The sequence below is a fragment of the Manis pentadactyla genome, chromosome 4 (genome assembly GCF_030020395.1).
Source record: "Manis pentadactyla isolate mManPen7 chromosome 4, mManPen7.hap1, whole genome shotgun sequence".
NCBI classification, from domain to species: Eukaryota; Metazoa; Chordata; class Mammalia; order Pholidota; family Manidae; genus Manis; species Manis pentadactyla.
In genome coordinates this window covers 41,976,523-42,002,845 of record NC_080022.1, presented here as the reverse complement: position 1 = coordinate 42,002,845, position 26,323 = coordinate 41,976,523, and the positions used below count along the sequence as shown (strand labels likewise).

Sequence of the window (26,323 nt, the reverse complement as noted above, 5' to 3'; positions counted from 1 at the left end):
TACTTGTTTTGTTTTTGTTATATTCCAAATGCCTGGAACACCCTAGGCACTCAATGAATATTTGTAGGATAAAGCATATACACATACACACGCCACATCCAGTGTAGCTGAAGCAGTGAGAAAGAGCAGAAAGAGTCCAGGGCAAAGTAATAGCATATGGCTAGATTTCACAGGGTCTTATAGGCTACCATAAGGACCTTGGTTTTTACACTGAGAAGGATTTTGACTATTTTACCAGATCTCTCTGGATTCTCCCTAAAGAATACATGGCAAGGGAGCAAGGACAGAAGGAAAGAGATCTGATAAACATAATAATCCAGGAAAGAGACAATGATAATTTGGACCAAGATAACAGTTCAAAAGGTGATGACAAGTCAGATTCTTGATATATTTTGAAGAGAAAAAATGACAATATTTGCCAATGGACTGGGTGTGGAATGTGAAAAAAAGATAACAGTCAAAGATGACTATGAATTGTATGGAATGGGCAATGACAAGACCAGAACTGAAATTTATTGAGATGAAAAATATGATGGGAAGGAGAAGGCTGCAAGTAAGAAGGCCAGGAGAAGACCTGAGAAAGAAGGGGATCCTAGAAGCCAAGAGAAGAAAATATATAGATTCAGGAAGCTACAGGAAGGCAATATGGAAATTGTCTTCTGATTACTTTTATGTGCTCAGGAAAATGGGGCTGGGCCATCAGCAGAAAACGAGTAAAAGACAGGCAGTGGGAATTTGAGAAGAGTAAGGTACAAACAGTCATCTAGGTGAGCAGGAATGTGTCATGGACCAGGAAAGACTGTCACATAGATCTGAGAGCTTCCTTAATGGTATTGACCATGAATCCAAACTAAGACCAGTGAGTATGCTTCTCTTTTTCTCTTCACTCACATTCAGGCTTGGATATAACTTAAGAATGAAGGAAGATTTATCCAAAGGAAAAAAGATGCCAGATTCAAAAAGACATAGGTATTGGATTCAAGATGGCAGCATGAGAGGTGAGAGAGAGACCTCCTTCTAAAACCACATATAATGCGAAAATATAATTAATACAACTAATCTTGAAAGAGCAACAGGAAAGAAGGCTGTACCAGACCGCATACACCTGGAGAACAGAGCAGACCTCATGAAACAGGGTAATGTACCAAAGCCTTGATCCGGTGGAACCCAAGCCCTTCCCACACCCCAGCTCACTGGCAGGAGGAAGAGAAATGGAGCAGGGAGGGGGTGGAAGCCTAGGACTGCTGAACATCCAGCCCTGGAGATCTGCTTTGGGAGCACAAACCTACATTACATGGTGCTCTGGAGATTAGTGGGGTAGGAAAGCTAAGACAGGCAAAATACTTGGACAGACTGAGAATCCAGCCATTTGTGGAGGACAGGGATCCACATTCAGCTGCTCTGGGACAAAGGAAAGGTGGGAAGTCTGAGAGGCTTTCTAACAGCAAGAGGGCTGCTGAATGGGTGGGGTTTGCACAGAGAATGCTGCACGGGAAAAAGGATCGGTAGATACAGTTGTCTGGATGTGCTCTGCCCAGAAGGTTGGGAACTTTAAGGATCTTCAGGTGCTCCATCCCTCTGGCTGGCTACTCAGCTTTGAGGCCCCCCACTGTGATACACAGCCTGCTGCGCCTTCCTCCTGGCCTGCCAGCACCAGCTCGCAAACCGGCAGTTCCTGCCCTGGCATCAGGCCAGCCAGAGGGAGGCCCTGCCTATGGCAGCTACGGACGCAAAACACACATGCTTACACTTGTGTGCTCGGCCCACATGTTCTGACAGTGGAGACAGGCACTGCAGCCAGGAAGCAGGAAACAGTTTCTTTCTCCCCACTACGCACCAGCGCCGCTCCCCTGCAACACCAGGCATCACACCAGGGGCTGAGCAGCTCAAGAGGCTAGAGTTTCTGGGCACTGGAGGGAGCCACACACCAAAATGAAATGTCAAAGGAACCTAGCTCATACAAAAATCTTGCAAACACCAGGAAGAGGGCAAAATGAAATCGAACTCACCAATCTTCCTGAAAGAGAATTCAAAACAAAATCATAAACATGCCTATGGAGGTACAGAAAAATATTCAAGAACTCAGGGATGAATTTAGGATGGAGATTCAGTCATTAAGAAATTCCATATCTGAAATGAAACATACATGGAGGGATTTAAAAGCAGATTAGAAGCAGTAGAAGAGATGGTAAATGAAATAGAAATTAGGGAAGAGGAATGCAAAGCTGAGGCACAGAGAAAAAAAGCATCTCTAAGAATGAAAGAATATTGAGAGAACTGTGTTAACAATCCAAACGGAACAATATTCGCATTATAGGGGTACCAGAAGAAGAAGAGAGAAAGGGATAGAAAGCGTCTTTGGGGAGGTAATTGTTGAAAACTTCCCCAATCTGGGGAAGGAGATATTATCTCAGGCAATGGAGGTGCACAGATCTCCCAACACAAGGGACCAAAGGAAAACAACACCAAGACATTTAGTAGTTAAAATGGCAAAGATCAAGGATAAGGACAGACTATTAAAAGCAGCCAGAGAGAGAAAAAAGATCACATGCAAAGGAAAACCCATCACGCTATCATCAGGCTTCTCAGCAGAAACCCTACAGGCCAGAAGGGAGTGGCATGATATATTTAATGCAATGAAACAGAAGGGCCTCGATCCAAGAATACTCTACCCTGCAAGTTTGTCATTTAAATTTGAAGGAGTGAATAAACAATTTCCAGATAAGCAAAACCTGAGAAAATTTGCCTCCACAAACCACCTCTACAGTGCACTTTGTAGGGACTGCTATAAGTGAAAGTATTCCTAAGGCTCAATAGTTGTCACCAGGGGAAATAAAATCACAGTAAAGAAAGTAGAACAATTAATTACTAAGCAGATACAAAATCAAATCAACTACCCCCAAAGTCAATCAAGGGATAGACAGAGTAAAGAATATGATACCTAATATATAAAGAATGGAGGAAGAAAAAAAAAGGAGGAAAAATAGAAGAACCTTTAGGTTGTGTTTGTAATAGCATACCAAAGTGAGTTACATTAGACTGTTAGATAGTTAGGGAATTACCCTTGAACCTTTGATAATCACGAATCTAAAGCCTGCAATAGCAATAAGTTCATACCTATCGATAATCACCCTAAATGTAAATGGACTAAATGCTTGAATCAAAAGACAAAGAGCCACTGAATGGATGAAAAAACAAGACCCATCTATATGCGGCCTACAAGAGACTCACTTCAAACCCAAAGGCATACACAGAATGAAAGTAAAGGGATAGAAAAAGATATTTCATGCAACCAATAGGGAGAAAAAAGCAGGAGTTGTAGTACTTGTATCAGACAAAATAGACTTCAAAACAAAGAAACTAACAAGACACAAAGAAGGACATTACATAATGATAAAGGGGTCAGCTATTATAAAATCTATGAAATCAACACAGGATCACCTACATATGGGAAACAAATACTAACAGAATTAAACGATGAAATAGAATGCAATGCATTGATTTTAGGAGGCTTCAACACACCACTCACTCCAAAGGACAGATCAACCAGACAGAAAATAAGTAAGGAGACACAGGCACTGAACAACGTATTAGAACAGATGGAACTAACGGACATCTACAGAATACTCCATCCAAAAGCAACAGGATACACATTCTTCTCAAGTGCACATGGAACATTTTTAAGAATAGATCGGACACTAGGCCACAAAAATTGCTTCAGTAAATTGAAAAAGATTGAAAGTGTACTAACAAGCTTCTCAGATCATAAAGGTATGAAACTAGAAATAAATTACACAAAGAAAATGAAAAAGCCCATAAACATGGAGGCTTAATAACATGGTCCTAAATAATCAATGGAACAATGACCAAATAAAAACAGAGATCAAGCAATACATGGAGACAAATGACTGCAATAATTCAACACCACAAAATCGGTGAGACGCAGCAAAGGCTGTGCTAAGAGGGAAGTAGATTGCAATACAGGCCTACTTCAGCAAAGAAGAACAATCCCAAGTCTAAACTAACAATTAACCAAAGTGGAAAAAGAAAAAATGAGGCTCAAAGTCACAAGAAGGAGGGACATAATAAAGATTAGAGCAGAAATAAATATAATTAAGAAGAGTAAAATAGAAGAATCAATGAAAGCAGGAACTCATTCTTTGAGAAAATAAACAAAATAGATAAACCCCTAGCCAGACTTATCAAGAAAAAAGTCTACACACGTAAACAGAATCAGAAATGATAAAGGAAAAATCACTATGGACACCACAGAAATAAAAAGAATTATGAGAGTATAGTATGAAAAATGATATGCAAACCAACTGGATAACCTAGAAGAAATGGACAACTTTCTAGAAAAATACAACTTCCAAGGCTGACCCAGAAAGAAACAGAAAATCTGAATAGACCAATTAACAGCAAGGAAATTGAATAGGTAGTCAAAAGACTACCTAAGAAAAAAACTGCTGGACCAGATGGTTTCACTGTTGAATTTTATCAAACATTTAGTGAAGATGTAATACCCATCCTCCTTAAAGCTATCCGAAAAGTAGAAGAGGAGAGAATACTCCCAAACTCATTCTACAAGGCCAACATCACTCTAATACTGAAACCAGGGAAATATACTAAAAAAAGGCAAATTATGGATGAATATCCCTGATGAACATAGATGCAAAAATACTCAACAAAATATTAGCAAACCAAATTCAAAAATACATCAAAAAAATCATCCATCATCATCAAGTAGGATTTATTCCAGGGATACAAGGATGGTATGACATTCCAAGATCCATCAACATCATCCACCACATAAACAAAAAGGACAAAAACTACATGATCATCTCCATAGATGCTGAAAAAGCATTCAACAAAATTCAACATCCATTCATGATAAAAACTCTCAACAAAATGGATAGAGAGGGCAAGTACCTCAACATAATAAAGGTCATATATCACAAACCCACAGCCAATATTACTCTTAACAGCAAGAAGCTGAAAGCTTTTCCTTTAAGATTGGGAACAAGACAAGGATGCCAACTCTCCTGACTTTTAAATTCAACATAGCAGTGGAGGTCCAAGCCATGGCAATCAGACAACACAAAGAAATAAAAGGCATACAGGGGTAGACGAGCCAAGATGGCGGCATGAGTAGTTCAGCAGAAATCTCTTTGCAAAAACATATATACTTTTGAAAATACAACAAATACAACTATTCCTAAAAGAGACACCAGTGGATACAGTACAACAGCCAGGCTACGTCTACATCTGTGAGAACTCAGCATCATAGGAAGGGGGTAAGATACAAACTGTGGCCTGGTGGGAACCGAGCAACCCCCTACCCCAGCCCCCTGGTAGGAAGAAAGGAGTTGAAGTGGGGAGGGAGTAAAGGCCCAGGACTGCTAAACAACCAGCTCTGGTAGTCCGGACCGGGAGTGCAGACACACAGTGCATGGTGTGCTGGATATCAGAGAAATGGAAAAGAAAAAACCTGCAAGCGGGTCCCCGCAACCAGTGCCCCTGGGACAAAAGAAAAGTGAGTGCTTTTTGCAAGTCTTAAAGGTACAGGGACCTCACAGCTAGACAAAGTCAACCCGGCACACTCAGCCTAGCACCTGAGAATCCCAGGAAACTCTAGGCGACCTAACCCCCTGGAGGCAGTGCAGCTCTGAAGCCCCTCACAGCGATAAGCAGCCTGCCAGTCATTCCCCCAACTGGCGCGGACCCCAACACACTGGCCCAGTCGCGGGAGAGTGGCCGCATGCACTGGCGGTTGCAGCGCCAGAGGGGTCCAGGTGAGGCCTGTGTGAACCTGCAGCGGCAGTGGCTGAGTGACATGCACATGCCGGCAGCAGCAGCGCCAGAGGGGCCCGAGAGCGGCCCGCGCGAGCCTGCGATGGCAGCGACTGAGCGGCCTGGGAGGGGTCCACGCACACCAGTGGTGGCGGCACCAGAGGAGCCTGGGAGCAGCCCATGGGAGCCAGTGGCGGTGGTGGAGGAGCGGCCCAGGAGTAGCAACGAACCCAGCAGCCGCCCAGAATCTCAGCCCAACGCACAGCCACCTGAGCCAGACCCAAAGGCCACAGCCAGCACACAGCTGCCCGGTGGAGTCACCACTTTCCCAGGAGAGCACACTCGGCATGCCTGCCACTCCCCTCAGGAATCTGCCCTGGACGGAGACCCCACCACAGCAGCTTAGGGGATTAACCCAGAGGCTGCTCCAGAAGTGTGGGTAACCAACACAGGCAGCAGAGAAAGGCAAGAAAACCAGCAAGCAGGAATGGACTTTGTTCTCCCAATTGACACACATGCTACCTGCCTACAGCTGCCTCTATCACCATGAAAAGGCAGAAGAATTTGATCTAGTCGAAAATTACCCAGACAACCCCTGAGAGAGGGCCTGGGGAGACAGACTTCACCAATATCCCCCAAAAAGAATTCAAAATAAAGGACATAACCATGCTGATGGATCTGCAGAGAAATATACAAGAGCTAAAGGAGCAAGTACAGAGGGAGAATACAGAAATAAAACAATCTCTGGAAGGACTTAAGAGCAGATTGGATGAGGTGCAAGAAGCCGTTAATAGAATTGAAATCAGAGAACAGGAATGCAGAGAAGCTGATGGAGAGAGAGAGATAAAAGTATCTCTAGGAATTAAAGAATATTAAGAGAACTGTGTGACCAATCCAAATGGAACAATATTCGCATCATAGGGGTACAAGAAGAAGAAAAGAGAGAAAAAGGGATGGAAAGTGTCTTTGAAGACATAATTGCTGAAAACTTCCCCAAACTGGGAGAGGAAGTAGTCTCTCAGACCACGGAGGCCCACAGAACTCCCAACACAAGGGACCCAAGAAGGACAACACCAAGACATATAATAATTAAAATGGCAGAGATCAAAGACAAGGACAGAGTATTAAAGGCAGCTAGAGAGAGAAAAAAGGTCACCTACAAAGAAAAACCCATCAGGCTATCATCAGACTTCTCCACAGAAACCTTACAGGCCAGAAGGGAATGGCATGATATATTTAATGCAAAGAAACAGAAGAGCCTTGAACCAACAATACTGTATCCAGCACGATGGTCACTTAAATATGACGGAGGGATTAAACAATTCCCAGACAAGCAAAAGTTGAGGGAATTTGCCTCCCACAAACCACCTCTACAGGGTATTTTAGAGGGACTACTCTAGATGGAAGCACTCCTAAGGCTAAATAGATGTCGCCAGAGAAAATAAAATCACAGCAAAGGAAGCAGACCAAATACTAACTAAAGGCAAAAAAAAATAAATCAATCAACTACTCACAAAAGGAGTCAAAGAAAACACAAAACAGCACAGAATAAAACACCCAACATATAAAGAATGGAGGAGGAGGAATAAGAAGGGAGAGAAATAAAGAATCATCAGACTGTGCTTATAATAGCTTAATAAGTGAGTTAAGTTAGACAGATAGTAAAGAAGCTAACCTTGAACCTTTGGTAACCACAAATCTAAAGCCTGCAATGGCAATAAGTACATGTCTTTCAATAATCACCCTAAATGTAAATGGACTGAATGCACCAATCAAAAGACACAGAGTAACAGAATGGATAAAAAAGCAAGACCCATCTATATGCTGGTTACAAGAGACTCACCTCAAACCCAAAGACAAACACAGACTAAAAGTCAAGGGATGGAAAAAGATACTTCATGCAAACAACAAGGAGAAAAAAGCAGGTGTAGCAGTACTGGTATCAGACAAAATAGATTTAAAAACAAAGAAAGTAACAAGAGATAAAGAAGGACGTTACATAGTGATAAAGGGGTCAGTCCAACAAGAGGATATAACCATTATAAATATATATGCACCCAATACGGGAGCACCAACATATGTGAAACAAATACTAACAGAATTAAAGGAGGAAATAGAATGCAATGCATTCGCTCTAGGAGACTTCAACACACCACTCACTCCAAAGGACAGATCCACCAGAAAGAAAATAAGGACACAGAGGCACTGAACAACACACTAGAACAGATGGACTTAACAGACATCAACAGAACTCTACACCCAAAAGCAGCAGGATGCACATTCTTCTCAAGTGCACATGGAACATTCTCCAGAATAGACCACATACTAGGCCACAAAAAGAGCCTCAGTAAATTCAAAAAGATTGAAATTCTACCAACCAACTTCTCAGACCACAAAGGCATAAAACTAGAAATTAATTGTACAAAGAAAACAAAAAGGCTCACAAACACATGGCGGCTTAACAACATGCTCCTAAAAATCAATGGATCAATGACCAAATTAAAACAGAGATGAAGCAATATATGGAGACAAATGACACCAACAGCATAAAGCACCAACTTCTGTGGGATGCAGCAAAAGCAGTTCTAAGAGGAAAGTATATAGCAATCTGGCCTATCTAAAGAAGGAAGAACACTCTCAAATGAATAGTATAAAGTCACAATTATTGAAACTGGAAAAAGAAGAACAAATGAAGCCCAAAGTCAGCAGAAGGAGGGATATAATAAAGATCAGAGAAGAAATAAATGAAATTGAGAAGAATAAAACAATAGAAAAAATTAATGAAACCAAGGGCTGGTTCTTTGAAAAAATAAACAAAATAGATAAGCCCCTAGCCAAACTTATTAAGAGAAAAAGAGAATCTACACACATCAACAGAATCAGAAATGAGAAAGGAAAAATCACGACAGACCCACAGAAATACAAAAAATTATTAGAGAATACTATAGAAATCTATACGCTAACAAGCTGGAACACCTAGAAGAAATGGACAACTTCCTAGAAAAATACAACCTTCCAAGACTGACCAAGGAAGAAACAGAAAATCTAAACAGACCAATTACCAGGAACGAAATTGAAGCAGTAATCAAAAAACTACCCAAGGAAAAACCCTTGGTCCAGATGGATTCACTGCTGAATTTTGTGAGACATATAGAGAAGACATAATACCCATTCTCCTTAAAGTTTTTCTAAAAATAGAAGAGAAGGGAATACTTCCAAATTCATTCTATGAAGTCAGCATCACTCTAATACCAAAACCGGGCAAAGATCACACCAAAAAGAAAATTACAGACCAATATCCCTGATGAACATAGATGCAAAAATACTCAACAAAACATTAGCAAATCGAATTCAAAAATACATCAAGAGGATCATACACCATGATCAAGTGGGATTCATCTCAGGGATCCAATGATGGTATAACATTCGAAAATCCATCAACATCATCCACCACAAGAACAAAAAGAAGGACAAAACCACACGATCATTTATTTCCATAGATGCTGAAAAAGCATTTGGCAAAATTCAACATCCATTCATGATAAAAGCTCTCAACAAAATGGCTATACAGGGCAAGTACCTCAACATATTAAAGGCCAAACCCACAGACAACATCACACTGAACAGCCAGAAGCTGAAAGCTTTTCCCCTAAGATCGGGAATGAGACAGGGATGCCCATTCTCCCCACTGTTATTCAATATAGTACTGGAGGTCCAGCCATGGCAATCAGGCAAAACAAAGAAATACAAGGCATCCAGATTGGTAAAGAGGAAGTCAAACTGTCACTATTTGCAAATGACATGATCTTGTACATAAAAAACCCTAAAGACTCCACTCCAAAACTACTAGAACTAATATTGGAATTCAGAAAAGTTGCAGGATACAAAATTAATACATAGAAATCCGTGGCTTTCTTATACACTAACAATGAATTAAGAGAAACAGAAATCAGGAAAACAATTCCATTCACAACTGCATCAAAAAAAATAAAACACCTAGGAATAAACCTAACCAAGTAAGTGAAAGACCTATACTCTGAAAACTACTAGACACTCTTAAGAGAAATTAAAGAGGACACCAACATATGGAAACTCATCCCATGCTCTTGGCTAGGAAGAATTAATAGAGTCAAAATCGCCATCCTGCCTAAAGCAATCTACAGATTCAATGCAATGCCCATCAAATTACCAACAGCATTCTTCAACGAACTGCAGCAAATAGTTCAAAAATTCATATGGAACCACCAAAGACCCTGAATAGCCAGAGTAATCCTGAGAAGGAAGAATAAAGTGGGGCGATCCCACTCCCCAACTTCAAGCTCTACTACAAAGCCACAGTAATCAAGACAATTTGGTACTGGCACAAGACCCACAGACCAGTGGAACAGAGTAGAGAGTCCAGATATTAACCCAAAAATATATGGTTAATTACTATATGATAAAGGAGCCATGGACATACAATGGGGAAAGGACAGCCTCTTCAACAGTTGGTGTTGGCAAAACTGGACAGCTACATGTAAGAGAATGAAACTGGATCATTATCTAACCCCATATACAAAAGTAAATATGAAATGGATGAAAGACCTGAATGTAAGTCATGAAACCATAAAACTCTTGGAAAAAAGCATAGGCAAAAATCTTTTGGACATAAACATGAGCGACTTCTTCATGAACATATGTTCCTGGGCAAAGGAAACAAAAGCAAAAATGAACAAGTGGGACTATATCAAGCCAAAAAGTTTCTGTACAGCAAAGGACACCATCATCAATAGAACAAAAAAGCATCCTACAGTATGGGAGAATACATTCATAGTTGACAGATTCGATAAAGGGTTGCCATCCAAAATATATAAAGAGCTCACACACCTCAACAAACAAAAACCAAATAATCCAATTAAAAAATGGGCAGAGGAGCTGAACAGACACTTCTTCAAAGAAGAAATTCAGATGGCCAACAGACATATGAAAAGATTCTCCACATCAGTAGTCATCAGAGAAATGCAAATTAAAACCACAATGAGATATCACCTCACACGAGTAAGGATCGCCACCATCCAAAAGACAAAAAACAACAAATGTTGGTGAAGTTGTGGAGAAACGGGAACCCTCCTACACTGCTAGGGTGAATGTAAACTAGTTCAACCACTGTGGAAAGCAGTATGGAGATTCCTCAAAAAGTTCAAAATAGAAATACCATTTGATTCAGGAATTCCACTTCTAGGAATTTACCCTAAAAATGCAACAGCCCAGTTTGAAAAGACAGATGCACCCCTACATTTATCGGAGTACTATTTACAATAGCCAAGAAATGGAAGCAACCTAAGTGTCCATCAGTAGATGAATGGATAAAGAAGATGTGGTACATATACACAATGGAGTATTAGTCAGCCATAAGAAGAAAACAAATCCTACCATTTGCAACAACATGGATGGAGCTAGAGGGTATTATGCTCAGTGAAATAAGCCAGGTGGAGAAAGACAAGTACCAAATGATTTCCCTCATATGTGGAGTATAAGAACAAAGAAAAAACTGAAGGAACAAAACAACAGCAAAAACACAGAACCCAAGAATGGACTAACCATTATCGAACGGAAAGGGACTGGGGAGGATGGGTGGGAAGGGAGGGACAAGAGGGGGTGAAAGAAACGGGCATTACGGATAGCATGTATAGCATGAATAATGTGTCTGGGGTCATGGGGAGGGCTGTGAAACACAGAGAAGACAAGTAATGACTCTACAGTATCTTACTATGCTGATGGACAGTGACTGTAATGGGTTTTGTTGGGGGGGACTTGGTGATGGGCGGAGTCTAGTAAACATAATTTTTCTCATGTAACAGTAGATAAATTATACCCAAAAATAAAAAATTAATTTGAAAAAAAGACATACAGACTGGCAACGAAGAAGTTAAACTGTCTTTGTTTGCAGATTACATGATATTGCACATAAAAAACCCTAAAGAATCTACTCCAATACTACTAGCTCTAATACCTGAAATCAGCAAAGTTACAGGAAACAAAATTAATACACAGATTAATTTAGACAGATGCACCCCTTTGTTTATTGCAGCACTATTTACAATAGCCAAGAAATGGAAGCAACCTAAGTGTCCATCAGTAGATGAATGGATAAAGAAGATGTGGTACATATACACAATGGAGTATTATTCAGCCATAAGAAGAAAACAAATCCCACCATTTGCAACAACATGGATGTATCTAGAGGGTATTATGCTCAGTGACATGAGCCAGGCGGAGAATGACAAGTACCAAATGATTTCACTCATATTTAGAGTATAAGAACAAAGAAAAACTGAAGGAACAAAACAGCAGCAGAATCACAGAACCCAAGAATGGACTAACAGTTACCAAAGGGAAATGGACTGGGGAGGATGGGTGGGAAGGGTGGGGTAAAAGAAAGGGGACATTACAATTAGCATGTATAATGTGCAGGGGTGGGGGTCTGTGCAACACAGAGAAGACAAGTAGTGATTCTACAGCATCTTACTACGCTGATGGACAGTGATGGTAATGCGGTTTGTCTGGGGGTACTTCGTGATGTGGGGGAGTCTAGTAAACATAATGTTCTTCAGGTAATTGTAGATTAATGATATAAAAAAAAAAAGAAATCTGTTGCATTAGGACACACTAATAATGAACTATCAGAAAGAGTAATCAGGAATCAATTCCATTCACAAATGCATCAAAAAGAATAAAATACCTAGGAATAAACCTAACCAAGGAAATGAAAGACCTATATCCTGAAAACTACGAGACACTCATGAGAGAAATTAAAGAAGATACCAATAAATGGAGGCATATCCCGGGCTCATGGATAGGAAAGCATTAATATCGTCAAAATGGCAATCCTGCCTAAAGCAATCTACAGATTCAATGCAATCCCTATCAAAATACCAACAGCAATCTTCAATGAACTACAGCAAATCGTTCTAAAATTCATATGGAACCACAAAAGACCTCAAATAGTCAAAGCAATCCTGAGAAGGAAGAATAAAGTGGGGGAAATTATGCTCCCCAACTTCAAGCTCTACTACAAAGCCACAGTAATCAAGACAATTTGGTACTGGCACAAGAACAGACCCATAGACAGATGGAACAGACTGGTGAGCCCAGATATAAACCCAAGCATATATGCTCAATTAATATACAATAAAGGAGCCATGGATATACAATGGGGAAATGACAGCCTCTTCAACTACTGGTGTTGGCAAAACTGGAAAGCTACATGCAAGAGAATGAAACTGGATTATTGTCTAACTGCACACACAAAAGTAAACTGGAAATGGATCAAAGACCTGAAAGTAAGTCATGAAACCATAAAACTCTTAGAAGAAAACATAGACAAAAATCTCTTGAATATAAACATGAGCAACTTTTTCCTGAACGCACCTCCTCGGGCAAGGAAAACAAAACAAAACAAAAGAACAAATGGGACCGCATCATGTTAAAAAGCTTCTGTACAGCAAAGGACACCACCAATAGAACAAAAATACATCCTATACTATGGGAGAATATATTCATAAATGACATATCTGATAAGGGGTTGACATCCAAATAATACAAAGAGCTCACGCACTGCAACAAACAAAAAGCAAATAACCCAATTAAAAAATGGGCAGAGGATATGAACAGACACTTCTCCAGAGAAGAAAGTCAGATGGCCAACAAGCACATGAACAGATGCTCCACATCACTAATAATCAGAGAAATGCAAATTAAACAACAATGAGTTATCACCTCACAGCAGTTGGGATGGCCAACATAGAAAAGACTTGGAACAACAGATGTTGGCGAGGATGTGGAGAAAGGGGAACCCTCCTGCACTGCTGATGGGAATGTAAAATAGTTCAACCTTTGTGGAAAGCACTATGGAGGTTCCTCAAAATCTGAAAATAGAAATACCAATTGACCTGAGAATTTGACTTCTAGGAATTTACCTTAAGAATGCAGGAGCCCAGTCTGAAGAAGACATATGCACCCCTATGTTTATCGCAGCACTATTTACAATAGCCAAGAAATGGAAGCAACCTAAGTGTCCATCAGTAGATGAATGGATAAAGATGTGGTACATATATAAAATGGAGTATTATTCAGCCATAAGAAGATAACAAATCCTACCATTTGCAACAACATGGATGTATCTAGAGGGTATTATGCTCAGTGAAATAAGCCAGGCAGAGAAAGACAAGTACCAAATGATTTCACTCATATGTGGAGTATAAGAACAAAGAAAAACTGAAGGAACAAAACAGCAGCAGAATCACAGCACCCAAGAATGGACTAACAGTTACCAAAGGGAAGGGGACTGGGGAGGATGGGTGGGAAGGGAGGGATAAGGGCAGGGAAAAATAAAGGGGGCATTATGACTAGCATGCATAATGTGGGGGGGCGCATGGGGAGGGCTGTACAACACAGAGAAGAGAACTAGTGATTCTACAGCATCTTCCTACGCTGATGGACAGTGACTGTAATGGGGTTTGTGGGGGGACTTGGTGAAGGGGGGAGGCTAGTAAACATAATGTTCCTCATGTAATTGTAGTTTAATGATACCAAAACAAAAACAAAAACAAAAACAAAAAAACTGAAGGAACAAAACAGAAGCAGTCTCATAGAACCCAAGAATGGACTAACAGCAGGCAAAAGGAAAGGGCCTGGGGAGGGTGAGTAGGAAGGGAGGGAGAAGGGGAAAAAGGGGCATTATGACTAGCACTCATAATGAACAGGGGACATGGGGAAGGCAGTATAGCACAGAGAAGACAAGTAGTGACTCTATAGAATCTTACTATGCTGATGGACAGTGACTGTAATGGGGTATGTGATGGGGACTTGATAATGGGGAGAATCTAGTACCCACAATGTTGCTCATGTGATTGTCTATTAATGATACAAAAATAAAAAAATACATTTTAGCAAATGCAATAAGGAAAGTATTTTAAGTAATCCATATTACTGTTGGTGGGAATGTAAATTTTGCAGCAACTATGGAAAGTAGTACAGAGGTGTCAGATCACTATCTTTTGCACCTGAAACCAATACTATATTGTATGTTAACTATATTTCAGTAAAATAAGTAAATCAAAAAAAAGAAGGACAGACACAGGCACTCCTGTGTTTATCACAGCACTATTTACAAAAGCCAAGATATGGAAGCAACCTAAGTGTCCATCAGTAGATGAATGGATAAAGAAGATGTTGTACATAAGAAGAAAATAAATCCTACCATTTGCAACAAAATGGATGGAGCTAGAGGGCATTATGCTCAGTGATATAAGCTAGGATGAGAAAGACTAGTTATACTCCACAAATGAGTGAAATCATTTGATACAACAGAACAAAGCTGAAGGAACAAAACAGCAGCAAACTCAAAGACTCCAAGAAGGGACTAGCGGTTACCAAAGGGAAGGGGTTGGGGAGGATGGGTGGGAAGGGAGGGAGAAGGGGATTGAGCAGCATTATGATTAGAACACATAATATTGGGTGGTCATGGAGAAGACAGTGTAGCACAGAGAAGACAAGGAGTGATTCTATAGTATCTTACTACACTGATGGATAGTGACTGTAGTGGGGTGTAGGGGGTACTTGATAATATGAGTGAATGTAGTAACCATAATGTTGCTCATGTGAAACCTTCGTAAGATTGTATATAATAAAAAAAGAATGAATGAAGAGATAGAGCCATGCAGATATGGTCAATTGACTTTTGATACAAGTGCAAAGGGAAGTAGACAAAGGTTACCTTCTTGACAAACAGTACTGGAACAACTGGACACAATGCGAAAAAAAGCTTTATACAATGTCTCACAATTATAAACAAAAAATAATTAAAAATAATTATAGGCCTAAATATAAAACATAAAACTATAGACTTTCAGAAGATGACATGGGAGAAAATGTTTATGATATAAGTGTATTCAATCAATTCTTAAGATACAATATAAAAAGCATGCAAAAAAATTAATAAATTGGACTTCAACAAAATTAAAATTTTTGTTCTGTTGAAGACAATGTTAGACAATGGAAAGATAAACCACAGCCTGGGAGAAAATATGTATAAATGATACAAATCTGCCAAAGGATTTATATTCAGAATGCATGAAAAAAAATCTCAAAACTCAACAATTGCAAAATAACCACCATTTTTTTTAAATGGGCAAAAATCTGACCATTCACTAAAGAAGATAAAAAGAGGTCATATAAGCACATGAAAAAAATGCTTTAAATCATTTATTACAAAGAAACATAAAAATTAAAACCACTAAACTCCTTTTGGAATGGCAATTTTAAAAACAAAAAGGGAGAAATAACAAGTGCTGGGGGGAAAAAAAGAGAGCTCTTATGATTACTGCTGAATAAAAAATACTGGAGGCACTGTGGAAAACAGTTTCACAGTTCCTTACAATGTCAGATATACAATATGGGACAACTATCCCACTCCCAGATATTTACCCAAGAGAAATGAGAACTACACAAAACTGCATACATGATTGTTTATCGCAGCTTTATTCATAGTCACTAAAAACTAGAAACACTCAAATATCCATCAACAGGCAAACAGATAAACTGTAGTTCACACATACAATTGAATATTACTCAGCAGTGAAGATGAATGAACTATTTGATACTGAAGGGTAACAGAATACACCACCCTAAATGTGTCTCTTGTTAATCCATCTTTGACCAGTCTAATTTATACAGCCCCAGCCCAAGAACCTAAGATGAGCAGAGGAAAAATATTTTATTTCCTCCCCAACAATACATACAACAACACAGATGAATCTCAAATGCATTATGATAAATAAAAAAGCCAGAATGAAAAGGCTACACACTGTGCAAGCCAATTATACGACAGTCTGTAAAAGCTGAACACATAGGGATAGGAGATCAGTGGACACCAGATGTTAGCAGAGCATCAGCAAATTTTCTGGAATGACAGAACTGTTTTGTACCTTGAATGCAACACTGGTAGTAACATATCTCTATATACATTTGTCAAAACTCTTGAAATGTACTCCAAAAAGGGTGAATTTTACTGTATATAAATTTTTTTAAAAAATATTTAAAGAGGTAGATTTAACCAGGGTTTACATTTTGTCAGGCCACCACAACAGTGGGTAAAAGAGACAAAGGAATTAGAATTATACAAAAAAGTGACTTAATGAAACTGTGGAATCTTTAAGATCAGTAGAGAAAAGCAAAGGGAATGAGAGAAAGTAGAAAGCTGTTGGAGTCAAAAGACTGTAAATTCTGGTAAGCTAGAGGGAGAAAAGATAGCGATAGAGAGCAAGATGCTTCAGGAGATAATCCAATACATATTTATGTAAATTGACAAAGGCCATAAAAAATTGGCTTCTGTTATTAGATTACAGGATAAATATCTCCTTTTCACTCCAAAGCAGATTACAATCACTAAGAATAACTGTCTTGTCAAAAATGTGACTAAAAACTACAGTTACTAGGGAGGGATAAAGGGAAGGGGGTTAGCATATTAGGTAAAAGAGAGATCTTATAGGTTAAAATATAATTTAAAAATTTGCACTTCTAGCCAAAATGAAGAAAAGGGGAACAGATTTACTCTCCTGGCTGAAACAGCAAAAAAACTGCACAAAATACATGAAACAATTATTTTCAAGACACTGAATCTTAGGCAACAAAAGATCCCTGAAAGAAAGGAAGCAAAGATGCACTTTCATGCCTTAAGAAAGCCTCCAGGCTCAGGCACAAGGAACCCTAGCAGAGGCTGGCAGATTTCCTGTGCTGAGGAGATGAAACAGACTCCAGAAAAACCAAGGTAGTGGGAGCTTACAGGACAGAGTTTCAAGAGGAGAAAACTGCAAAGACAGAACTCCAAAGATTTGCAGAGGGTCCCTTTCCAGTATTCATCAGAGTTCTGATTAGTAAATGTGTGGGGGGAAACTTTTGAGGTCAGTGAAAGAACTGCCTGAAGTGATGATTGAGAACATTACCTGATACACAGGTCTGGGAATAGTCATATTCCCAAAATCCAAATAGGAAAACCTTGAAAGTCTGGAGCATTGGGTAGAATATTATTGTATTATAATGAATTCGGCTGCCTTTGCTTCTGGTTCCTGGGAAGTAGTCTCCAAACCCCTGGAATTTCCTGACTGATAGGAGGGTATTTGTTATTCATGGTGGGCCTCACTGTCCATGTATCTGGTGACTCATGGTGGGCCTCTACACAGTCCATGCTAACCAGATGACTCAGGGTGAGAGCTAGCCATGCCAGAAAGATCAACTATGTGATTAGAAGTTGGGACAGATGTTAGATAAAGATAGGAAGAAAGGACCAGAGAGGAACCACAAAAACAAACCAAAAACAATTAATAAAATGGCAATAAGTAAATACCTATCAAAAACCACCTTAAATGTAAATGGACTGAATGCACCAATCAAAAGACATAGGGTGGCAGAATGGATAAAGAAACAAAATCCATCTATATGCTGCCTACAAGAGACTTACATCAGCACTAAAAGCATACACAGACTGAAAGTGAAGGGCTGGAAAAAGATATTTCATGCAAATAATAGGAAGAAAAAAGCAGGAGTGGCAGCACTTGTATCAGACAAAAAAAGATTCCAAAACAAAAAACACAACAAGATACAAAAGAGGATATCACATAATGATAAAGGGATTAGTCCAACAAGAGGAAATAGCAGTTATAAATATCTATGAACCCTACATAGGTGCACCTCCATACGTAAAACAAATACTAACAAAAGAGAGAAACAGACTGCAACTCAGTTTTATTAGGGAACTTTAACACACCACTCACATCAATGGACAGATCAACCAGACAGAAAATAAATAAGGAAAACAAGGACACTGAACAACAAATTAAATCAGATAGACTTAATAGACATCTACAGAATATTCCACCCAAAAACAGCAGGATACACATTTTTCTCAAGTGTACATGGAATGATATCCAGAATAGACTACATATATTAGGACATGAAAAGAGCCTCAATAAATTTAAAAAGATTGAAATTGTATCAAGTATCTTCTCAGATCACAATGGTATAAAACTATAAATAAATTACACAAAGAAAACATAAAACTCCATGACACATGGAGACTAAACAATATGCTTTTAAATAATCAATGGATCAATGAACAAAAAAGAAATCAAATAATACATGGAGACTAATGAAAACAAAAACACAACAGTTCAAAATATGTGGGGTGCTGCAAAAAAGGTTCTAAGAGGGAAGTAAACAGCAATACAGGCCTACCTCAAGAAATAAGAACAATCCTAAGTAAACAGTCTAAACTTACAATGAAAGAAACTAGAAGAAGAAGAAATGAAACCCAAAATTAGTAGAAGGAAGGACATAACAAAGATCAGAGCAGAAATAAATGAAATAGAGAAGAATAAAACAATAGGAAAAAAATCAACGAAACCAAGAGCTGGTTCTTTGAGAAGATAAAATAGATCAACCCCTAGCCAGACTTACCAAGGAAAAAAGAGAGTACACAAATAAATAAAATCAGAAACAAAAAAAGGAATAGTCACAACTGATATCACAGAAATACAAAGAATTATTACAGAATTCTATGAAAAATTACATGGCAATGAATTGGACAACCTAGAAGAAATGGAAAAATTCCTAGAAAAGTACAACCTTCCAAGACTAACCCAGGAAGAAACAGAAAATCTCAACAAACCAATTACCAGCAACAAAATTGAATTGGTAATCAAAAAACTACCTAAGAATAAAATGCCTGGACCAGATGGCTTCACAGCTGAATTCTACCAAACATTTAAAGAAGACCTAATACCCATCCTCCTTAAAGTGTTCCAAAAAGTAAAAGAGGAGGGAATACTTCCAAACTCATTCTATGAGGCCAGCATCACTCTAATACCAAAACCAGGTGACACCACAAAAAAGAAAATTATAGACCAATATCCCTGATGAACATAGATGCAAAACAAAAATCCTCAACAAAACATTAGCAAATTGAATTAAAAAATATAGCCAAAGGATCATCCATTCCAACCAAGTGGGATTTATTCCAGGGATGCAAGAATGGTACAATATTCATAAATCAACGTGATACACGACATTTAAAAAAAAGGATAAAAGCCATATGGTCATTGCAATAGATGCTGAAAAAAGCATTTGACAAAATTCGACATCCATTCATGATTAAAACTCTCAACAAAATGGGTATAGAGGATACATACTTCAACATAATAAAGGTCATATACAACAAACCCACAGCTAACACCATACTCAATGGTGAAAAGCTGAAAGCTCTTCTTCTAAGATCAGGAACAAGACAAGGATGCCCACTCTCACCACTTATATTCAATATAGTACTGAAGTTCTAGCCACAGTAATCAGACAAGATAATGAGATAAAAGGCATCCAAATTGGTAAGAGAGATGGAAAACTATCACTATTTGAACATAACATGATACTATATATAGAACACCCTAAAGACTCCATCAAAAACCTATTAGAACTAATAAATGGATTCAGCAAAATTGCAGGATACATATCAATATACAGAAATCTGTTGCATTCCTATATATTAACAATACAATTGCATCAAAAAGAATAAAATACCTAGGAATAAACCTAACCAAATATGTGAAACACCTATACACTGAAAACTGTAAGATGCTGATGAGAGAAATTAAAGAAGACACCAATAAATGGAAATCTATTCAATGCTCATGGATAGGATGAATTAGTATTACCAAAATGGCCATTCTGCTCAAAGCAATTTACAGATTCAATGCAATCTCTATCAAATGCCATTTTTCAGTGGACTAGAGCAAATAATCCTAAAATTCATGTGAAACCACAAAAGACTCCAAAAAGCCTAAGCAATCCTGAGAAAGAACAAAACTAGGGGTACTACACTCCCTGACTTCAAGCTCTACTACCAAGCTCAAGTAATCAAAACAGTATGGTACTGGCAAACTAACAGATCCATAGATCAGTGGAACAGAATAGAGAGCCCAGATATAAACCCATGCATCTATGGACAATTTTATATGATAAAGAAGCAATGAATATACACTGGGGAAAAGTTTCTCCAATAACTGGTGTTATGAAAACTGGACAACAGCATGCAAGAGAATTAAACTGTATTACTGTCTAATTCCATATACAAAAGTAAACTCAAAATGGATTAAAGACCTACATGGAAGACATGAAACCATAAAACTCTTAGAAGAAAACATAGGCAAAAATCTCTTGAATATAAATATTAGCACCTTTTTCCTGAACACATCTCCTTGGGAAAGGGAAACAAAAGCAAAAATGAACAAATGGGACTACATCAAACTAAAAAACTTCTGTACAGCAAAGGACACCATCAATAGAACAAAAAGGCAGCCTATAGTATAGGAGAATATATTTGTAAGTGATTTATCTGATAAGGGGTTAACATCCAAAATACATAGAGAACTCATATGACTCAATACCAAAAAAAACAAATAACCTGATTTTAAAAATGGGGCAGAGGACCTCAACAGACATTTTTCCAAAGAAGAAATACGGATGGCCAACAGGCAAACGAAAAGATGCTCCACATCACTAATCGCCAGGGAAACACAAATCAAACCACAGTGAAATATCGCCTCACACCAGTTAGAACGGTCACTATTCAAAAGACACGAAATAACAAGTGTTGACGAGGATGTAGAGAAAAGGGAACCCTCCTACACTGTTGGTGGAAAATTAGTGCAGCACTGTGGAAAACAGTATGGAAGTTCCTCAAAAAACTAAAAACAGAAATACCATATGACCCAGTAATTCCACTTGCAAGAATTTATTCAAAGAAAACAAAACCTCTGATTCAAAAAGATATATGCACCCCTATGTTTATTGCCGCATTGTTTAAAATAGCCAAGATATCGAAGCAACCAAAGTGTCCATCAATAGATAAATGGATAAAGAAGATGTGATACATATAAACAATGGAATATTATTCGCCATAAAAAGAAAGAAATCCTGCCATTTTTGACATGGCTGGAACGAGGGGGTATTATGCTAAATGAAATAAGCCAGGCAGAGAAAGACAAATACAGTATGATTTCGCTTACTTGTGGAATCTAAATACACAACAAAACAAAATTAAAAAAAAAAAAGCAGTAGACTCACAGACACTGAGAAGTGACTGATGGTTATAGCGGGGAATGGGTGGGAGGGGTAAGTGACAGTGTAAGGGGAATAAAGGGGCACAAAAATTCTCAGTCATAATATAAGTTGATCACTGGATGGACGGTAGTTCAGCATGAGAGTAGAGCCAATGATTTTGTAACATCTTTCTATGTTGACAGATAGAAGCTGCACTTGTTGGGGTAAGGATTTCATAATGTGGGTAACTGGTGAACTACTGTGTTGTATACTTGAAACTAATATTGTGTATCAACTATAATTCAATTTAAAAAAAGCTCAACAAACTCTAAGCACAAGAGACATGAAAAATGAACTATATCAAGGGACATAAACTATTCCACACCAGTGATAAAATGAAAAAATGTTTAATTAAAAAAATTTGAACATTTATGTTTTTAAAAAAATTTAAAGGCAACCAGAGAAGGAACAAATTATGTAGAGAGAACAAAAACAAGAAGATTTCTCATATGAAGCAATGCAGAGGAGGGGCGGAAGATGGCGGCGTGAGTAGAGCAGCAGAAATCTCCTCCCAAAACAACATATATCTATGAAAATATAACAAAGACAACCCTTCCTAGAATAAAGACCAGAGGACACAGGACAATATCCAGACCACATCCGCACCTGAGAGAACCCAGCGCCTGGCGAAGGGGGTAAGATACAAGCCCCGGCCCAGCGGTAGCTGAGCGCCCCTCCCCCCAGCTCCCGGCTGGAGAAGAATAGGCAGAGCGGGAGGGAGACGGAGCCCAGGACTGCCGAACACCCAGCCCCAGCCATCCGGGCCAGAGCGCAGACACAGTACGTGCCCAGGGGGCCCTGGATGCTAGGGAAACAGGGCAGCAAGAACAGTGAGTGGGCACCGGAGGCCGGGCGCCAGAGGACATAAGAAAAGCACGCAACCAATGTTTTTTTTTTTTGGCGAGCGCTTTTTGGAAGTCTTAAAGGGATACGGACCCCAATACTAGGGAAACAGGGCAGCAAGACCGGTGAGCAGAGGCCTGAGGCTGGCACCGGAGAATAAAGAAAAACGAGCGACCACCTTTTTTTTTAATTAAAAAAAATTTTTTTTTTTTTAATTTAAAAATTTTTTTCTTTTTTTTTTTTTTGGTGGCTGTTGTTTTGTTTTGGCAGGTGCTTTTTGGAAGTCTTAAAGGGGCAGGGTGGGACACTTAATCCAGAGGTACGGAATCCAGGGATCTCTGGGCACCCTAACCCCTGGGCTGCAGGAAGCAGTGAGGCCCCTTAAGGAGATAAATAGCCTCCCAGCCGCTCCTGCTCCAACGCGACTCCACAACTTTGGAGTAGCTGCCCGAGCCAGGCCATGCCCACAGCAACAGCGGAGATTAACTCCATAGCAGCCGGGCAGGAAGCACAAACCCTGTCTGCGCGCAGCTTCCCAGCACAAGCCACTAGAGGTCGCTGTTCTCCCAGGAGAGGAGGGCCACAAACCAACAAGAAGGGAAGTTCTTCCAGCCGTCACTCGTCCCAGCTCTGCAAACTATTCCTATCACCATGAAAAGGCAAAGCTACAGGCAGACAAAGATCACAGAGACAATACCAGAGAAGGAGACACACCCAACCAGTCTTCCTGAAAAAGAATTCAAAATAAGAATCATAAACATGCTGACAGAGAGCAGAGAAATACGCAAGAGAAATGGGATGAAGTCCGGAGGGAGATCACAGATGCCAGAAAGGAGATCGCAGAAATGAAACAAACTCTGGAAGGGTTTATAAGCAGAATGGATAGGATGCAAGAGGCCATTGATGGAACTGAAACAAGAGAACAGGAACACATAGAAGCTGACATAGAGAGAGACAAAAGGATCTCCAGGAATGAAACAATATTAAGAGAACTGTGTGACCAATCCAAAAGGAACAATATCCGTATTATAGGGGTCCCAGAAGAAGAAGAGAGAGGAAAAGAGATGGAAAGTATCTTAGAAGAAATAATTGCTGAAAACTTCCCCAAACTGGGGGAGGAAATAATCGAACAGACCACAGAAATACACAGAACCCCCAACAGAAAGGATCCAAGAAGGACGACACCAAGACACATAATAATTATAATGGCAAAGATCAAGGACAAGGAAAGAGTGTTAAAGGCAGCTAGAGAGAAAAAGGTCACCTATAAAGGGAAACCCATCAGGCTAACATCAGATTTCTCAACAGAAACCCTACAGGCCAGAAGAGAATGGCATGATATACTTAATACAATGAAACAGAAGGGCCTTGAACCAAGGATACTGTATCCAGCACGACTATCATTCAAATATGAAGGTGGGATTGAACAATTCCCAGACAAACAAAAGCTGAGGGAATTTGCTTTCCACAAACCACCTCTACAAAACATCTTACAGGGACTGCTCTAGATGGGAGCACTTCTAGAAAGAGCACAGCACAAAACACCCAACATATGAAGAATCGAGGAGGAGGAACAAGAAGGGAGAGAAGAAAAGAATCTCCAGACAGTGTATATAACAGCTCAATAAGCGAGCTAAGTTAGGCAGTAAGATACTAAAGAGGCTAACCTTGAACCTTTGGTAACCACGAATTTAAAGCCTGCAATGGCAATAAGTACATATCTTTCAATAGTCACCCTAAATGTTAATGGGTTGAACGCACCAATCAAAAGACACAGAGTAACAGAATGGATAAAAAAGCAAGACCCATCTATATGCTGCTTACAAGAAACTCACCCCAAACCCAAAGACATGTACAGACGAAAAGTCAAGGGATGGAAAAACATATTTCAAGCAAACAACAGCGAGAAGAAAGCAGGGGTTGCAGTACTAATATCAGACAAAATAGACTTCAAAACAAAGAAAGTAACAAGAGATAGAGAAGGACACTACATAATGATAAAGGGCTCAGTCAAACAAGAGGATATAACCATTCTAAATATATGTGCACCCAACACAGGAGCACCAGCATATGTGAAACAAATACTAACAGAACTAAAGGGGGATATAGACTGCAATGCATTCATTTTAGGAGACTTCAACACACCACTCACCCCAAAGGATAGATCCACTGGGCAGAAAATAAGTAAGGACATGGAAGCACTGAACAACAAAGTAGAGCAGATGGACCTAATAGACATCTATAGAACTCTACATCCAAAAGCAACAGGATATACATTCTTCTCAAGTGCACATGGAACATTCTCCAGAATAGACCACATACTAGGCCACAAAAAGAGGCTCAGAAAATTCCAAAAGATTGAAATCCTACCAACCAACTTTTCAGACCACAAAGGCATAAAACTAGAAATAAACTGTACAAAGAAAGCAAAGAGGCTCACAAACACATGGAGGCTTAACAACACGCTCCTAAATAATCAATGGATCAATGACCAAATCAAAATGGAGATCCAGCAATATATGGAAACAAATGACAACACTAAGCCCCAACTTCTGTGGGACACAGCAAAAGCAGTCTTAAGAGGAAAGTATATAGCAATCCAAGCATATTTAAAAAAGGAAGAACAATCCCAAATGAATGGTCTAATGTCACAATTATCGAAATTGGAAAAAGAAGAACAGATGAGGCCTAAGGTCAGCAGAAGGAGGGACATAATAAAGATCAGAGAAGAAATAAATAAAATTGAGAAGAATAAAACAATAGCAAAAATCAATGAAACCAAGAGCTAGTTCTTCGAGAAAATAAACAAAATAGATAAGCCTCTAGCCAGACTTATTAAGAAGAAAAGAGAGTCAACACAAATCAACAGTATCAGAAACGAGAAAGGAAAAATCACGACGGACCCCACAGAAATACAAAGAATTATTAGAGAATACTATGAAAACCTATATGCTAACAAGCTGGGAAACCTAGGAGAAATGGACAACTTCCTAGAAAAATACAACCTTCCAAGGCTGACCCAGAAAGAAACAGAAAATCTAAACAGACCAATTACCAGCAACGAAATTGAAGCGGTAATCAAAAAACTACCAAAGGACAAAACCCCCGGGCCAGATGGATTTACCTTGGAATTTTATCAGACATACAGGGAAGACATAATACCCATTCTCCTTAAAGTTTTCCAAAAAACAGAGGAGGAGGGGATACTCCCAAACTCATTCTATGAAGCTAACATCACCCTAATACCAAAACCAGGCAAAGACCCCACCGAAAAAGAAAACTACAGACCAATATCCCTGATGAACATAGATGCAAAAATACTCAACAAAATATTAGCAAACCGAATTCAAAAATACATCAAAAGGATCATACACCATGTCCAAGTGGGATTCATCCCAGGGTTGCAAGGATGGTACAACATTCGAAAGTCCATCAACATCGTCCACCACATCAACAAAAAGAAAGACAAAAACCACATGATCATCTCCATAGATGCTGA

At 39.2% G+C, this 26,323-nt stretch overlaps 1 protein-coding gene across 4 annotated transcripts in view; it reads right to left on the bottom strand.

Annotated features, from left to right (window-relative positions):
• Positions 1 to 26,323, bottom strand: part of ZFYVE9 (zinc finger FYVE-type containing 9) — a 237,405-nt gene that overhangs the window by 25,588 nt on the left and 185,494 nt on the right. The window lies entirely within an intron of this gene.